Below are 5,318 nucleotides of genomic sequence, written 5' to 3'. Positions count from 1 at the left end.
TCCATGTAAATCACTGCCGGGGTAGGGCCTGATAGAAATAACTTCACCAATTTGGCACAGTTTAGCAGAGATCAAATGACATGGATTTTTAGAACAGTTAGACATTTTGTAGATGGTACGAATAAATATCTGAAATTAATATCGCACTTTGTTGTTTTCCTTAGCTTGTTTGACGACACAAGAGAGATTCCCCCCGAGTTACTTTGGGCCTAAGTTAGAAGACATTTTCACAGTCGACAAGAGTTTTTATACCCGTCATTTGAAAAGAAAAATTATAATTAAACAAGATACAAAAATGCGATACTTTCCACTTGAAATGACCAATGTTACTAAACAGCTGTGTAGCTAGTACTTAGCTAGCAAGCTTCAGTAAACGCTCACAGACAGGCAAAACCATTTGAAGAAGGAAACTAAAGTTAAGCTGAGTGATCTCAGGTAGCCAACATTAAAAAGGCCAGGAAAATCCCTTAACTGTGATGTCTTCCCGGGTCACGCTGTAGTTAGCCACGTCAGGAACTCTCACGCCACTCCATCTGGGGGCATCCCAAGTGAACCCGAGACCACTCTTCAATTCGACTGTCACTAAAAGCAAGCATCTTCGTCAACTGACATAAATTGTCAAATACTACAACTCTGACCTGTGCATTTTCCTGACTGGGGATGTTGATTGGAGACCAGTGGCAGTAAAACATCCTTGTTGTCGATACATCAACTGCAATCTTTTACCTGCTTGTCAAAATATAACGTTTGTCCTTCCAACCCAGGTTCAAAAGTAATCCACATCCACAAAGCTAATTACGGCCGGACAGATAAAACTACCTGCTCTTCTGGACGACCTGCAAATCAGCTCAGCAATACCAACTGCTACGCTCCCACAACACTCCCCATAATAAGGGATCGGTCAGTACATGACATTAAAAAGACACAAGTTCTGCTGTTTAAATGGGTTACTTTGTATTCATCCAGTCCGTTTCCTTAAACCTACAAGTACCTTCCTTGAATGACTGTGGTGTTTTGTCAAGAACACATGTAACCCTTTTTTTCTTACCCGTAAAGATGTGAAGGAAGAACAACATGCGCGGTGCAGGCCTCACACCTTATCTTCTCTGATCCGTGTGGTGGCATCTACAAGTACCTCGACATCTCCTACAGCTGTGTTCCTCCAAGTAAGGAACCGGAGCATCTCATCACCACAATCTTGCACTATAATTGCAACATGTTGATTGTAACACAGATGATGAATGTGGTTTTTAAGATGTTAACCAGAGTTAACATCCACTGTCCTTTCTTTTAGAGTCCAGCCAAATATGTCATAGCCTCCATGGCGAACTGGACTGTGGTGTGTATTCCCTCACATTGTTTCCTACAAGACTTTCTTTATATGCTGCACTTGCAAAATGTCCTACAGAGCTTGGCAGTCAGAATCTTTACCACTGGCCTGTATAAGAGTTCCTCTCGTCTCCACAGCAATGTCAGTGCATTTGTAAGGACATTGCTGGAAACAGCAGAGGTTCAGTTTTGGCCAGTGTCGTAATCTAGACATGTTGGTTCCCCTTGATGAAACGTTCCGTTGTTCTCATAAAAGAATGCAGTAGTAACAAGAGTAACAGCCTTCTTCTTAAATAGTCATACGAGCTACAACTGTGCACATAGTCCATGTAAATCACTGCCGGGGTAGGGCCTGATAGAAATAACTTCACCAATTTGGCACAGTTTAGCAGAGATCAAATGACATGGATTTTTAGAACAGTTAGACATTTTGTAGATGGTACGAATAAATATCTGAAATTAATATAGCACTTTGTTGTTTTCCTTAGCTTGTTTGACGACACAAGAGAGATTCCCCCCGAGTTACTTTGGGCCTAAGTTAGAAGACATTTTCACAGTCCACAAGAGTTTTCATACCCGTCATTTGAAAAGAAAAATTATAATTAAACAAGATACAAAAATGCGATACTTTCCACTTGAAATGACCAATGTTACTAAACAGCTGTGTAGCTAGTACTTAGCTAGCAAGCTTCAGTAAACGCTCACAGACAGGCAAAACCATTTGAAGAAGGAAACTAAAGTTAAGCTGAGTAATCTCAGGTAGCCAACATTTAAAAGGCCAGGAAAATCCCTTAACTGTGATGTCTTCCCGGGTCACGCTGTAGTTAGCCACGTCAGGATCTCTCACGCCACTCCATCTGGGGGCATCCCAAGTGAACCCGAGACCACTCTTCAATTCGACTGTCACTAAAAGCAAGCATCTTCGTCAACTGACATAAATTGTCAAATACTACAACTCTGACCTGTGCATTTCCCTGACTGGGGCTGTTGATTGGAGACCAGTGGCAGTAAAACATCCTTGTTGTCGATACATCAACTGCAATCTTTTGCTTACTTGTCAAAATATAACGCCTGTCCTTCCAACCCAGGTTCAAACGTAATCCACATCCACAAAGCTAATTACGGCCGGACAGATAAAACGACCTGCTCTTCTGGACGACCTGCAAATCAGCTCAGCAATACCAACTGCTACGCTCCCACAACACTCCCCATAATAAGGACTCGGTCAGTACATGACCTTAAAAAGACACAAGTTCTGCTGTGTAAGGGGGTTTCTGTGTATTTATCCCTGCTAAAAAGTGAAGGCAAGATGTCACGTCTGGTGAAAGTCTAAACCAGCATCTTTTCCAGTCCGTTTCCTTAAACCTACAAGTATCTGCTATGAATGACTGGGTTGTTTTGTCAAGAACACATGTAGCCCCTTTTTCTTTCCCCGTTAAGATGTGAAGGAAGAACGACATGCACGGTTCAAGCCTCGCACCTCATCTTCTCTGATCCGTGTTTTGGCACCTACAAGTACCTCGACATCTCCTACAGCTGTGTTCCTCTAAGTAAGGAACCGGAGCATCTCATCACCACAATCTTGCACTACACTCCAAACACGTTCAGTCTACCTTTAATTTTAACAATTCAATAAGACGATAAATTCTTCTAGGCAAAATCAACTTTTATTTCTTTCCAACAGAGTCTGACCAGACATGTGAAGGGCATCAGAGAAAACTGGAATGTGGTGTGTATTCCCTCAAGTCTTTTATTAGATCACATTCCTTATATGCCGAGCATGCACACTGATCTATAAAGCTTGACAGTAAGCATAGTTACTACTGGTCCCCTTAAGACTTTTACTGGTCCCAGTAACAGTATCACTGGACAAAACTCAACCATGCATGCCAAATCTCTCCATAGCAGCCATTTAAGGGTCTCTAATATAGATCCACTGGGGACATTCCATCTTAGAGCAAAACCAGCCTTAAGTTTTGAACTCCCCAAAACCAGTTAGAATTAAGGCCGCTATCAGTAAATCTTCTTATAGTCGACATATGTACTGCTATCTTTTCCTTCTGTTACAAATTATGATGTCTTCCTCTTCAGGTTCCAATGTAATCCGTATCCACACTGCCAGTTACGGGCGAACAGATAAAACCACCTGCTCTTCTGGACGCCCTGCGAATCAACTCAGCAAGACCGACTGCTCTGCATCTACAACGCTCCCTATAGTAAGGGAGAGGTGAGTTAATGCTCCCTATCGTAAGGGAGAGTTGAGTTAACTACAACGCTTCCTATAGTAAGGGAGAGTTGAGTTAAGGACATGTGATCTCATGTTTGATCAACAGCAAACCAGTTTTACAGTTTTACATTTTGCCTCTTTGTCTTTGCTGTAAAGATGTGAAGGAAGGACGACATGCCTTCTGAAGGCCTCAAACAGCATCTTCTCTGATCCGTGTGTTGGCATCTACAAGTACCTCGACATCTCCTACAGCTGTGTTCCTCCAAACAGTAAGGAACCGGAGCATCCCATCACCACAATCTTGCACTATAAATGGGACATGTTCATTGTAACACAGATGATGAGCGGTTTTTAAAATGCCACCCAGAGTTAACATAAACTGTCTTTTCTTTCAAACAGAGTCCAGCCTAGTGTTTTTAATAAAATATTCTCAATAGTTTGTATATGATCTGAAAACATACCAGATTAAAACCAGATTATCAGATTAGGGCCAGATAATGTCAGATATGGACGAGATTAGGACCAGATCAGGACCTCACCGTCACCTCTGATGGGCATATTAATGTTTTTTTTTTTTGTCTTGTTTTATTCTCCGTAAAGGTGTGATGGAAAGGAGAGGTGCACGGTGATGGCATCAAGCAATATCTTCCCAGACAGATGTCCTGGGACCTACAAGAACCTGGACATCTCCTACAGCTGCGTTACTGAGATTATGCAATAGAGCAAACTTCACTCCTAAACCTGTTTGTAAGATTATGCAATGGAGCAAACTTCACTCCTAAACCTGTTTCTAGATATTTTCTCTCTGAACTGCTTGGATCTGGCAGTGCTGGGCTAAATTGCTCTAAGAAACATTCTTACTGCTGGTGATGGCTGCAGTCCTGCAGCGTGGTGGAGGTACTTCCTGTTTTCTAGTCCAGTCTTTCCAACTTGTGGTTAGTGTTAGGGTTAGGTGTGAGTAGTAGTATTGTGTGTTAGGGGTTAGGGTTAGGTGTGAGTAGTAGTATTGTGTGTTAGGGTTGGGGTTAGGGTTGGGGAGCAGCAAAAACGAACCCAATGTGAAAACAGCTGGAGTAACGTTCTTACTGGTGGTGATGGCTGCAGTGCTGCAGGAGGTGGAGGTGACTATTTTAATCCAACTATCTTTCTAGTTCAGTCCTTGTTAACCTGACTGTTCACAAAAGTGCGTGGACGCCTCGCGGACCCCCCCCCCACGTTTTTAACACGTGTTCGAATTCCCCTTAACTAATCGCGGCCAAGATAAATATATTTTTTCTGAAACAAACCTTAATAATAAAAGCCATATATGTTGTCTACGAAACTGTGTTGTTACAATTCGCCAAAGTACATTTAATTCCTTGTGCTTCGTTCATTTTCATTTGTACTACAAACTTCTACCTAATTTTGGTATCGCTGCTGGTTTTACGAAAATGGCTATTCCTCCTATCAAGTTACTAGAAACTGATTGACACTTACTTTATCCAATAGTACTCATTCTCAGGTTTAAAATGGTACCTCCTTTGCCTGTCGTTGAGTAATGTAAAGGTCTGATTGGATAATGCGTAACCGAGTGAACAAGATTTATGACCCGCGCGTAATGACGCAGCTCATTGCTCTCTTCACTCTGACAGCCTGCTGACGAATTTGACGCGACACCGAGATACGAAATACGAACTACGAGTTTCATGCGAGTTTAGATAATAGTTTATATTATAGTCCTATAGTCTTATAGTTTATATTATTTTATATTTTATATTATTGT

This window comes from Clupea harengus, unplaced genomic scaffold (assembly GCF_900700415.2).
Source record: "Clupea harengus unplaced genomic scaffold, Ch_v2.0.2, whole genome shotgun sequence".
NCBI classification, from domain to species: Eukaryota; Metazoa; Chordata; class Actinopteri; order Clupeiformes; family Clupeidae; genus Clupea; species Clupea harengus.
This window is presented reverse-complemented; position numbering follows the sequence as displayed.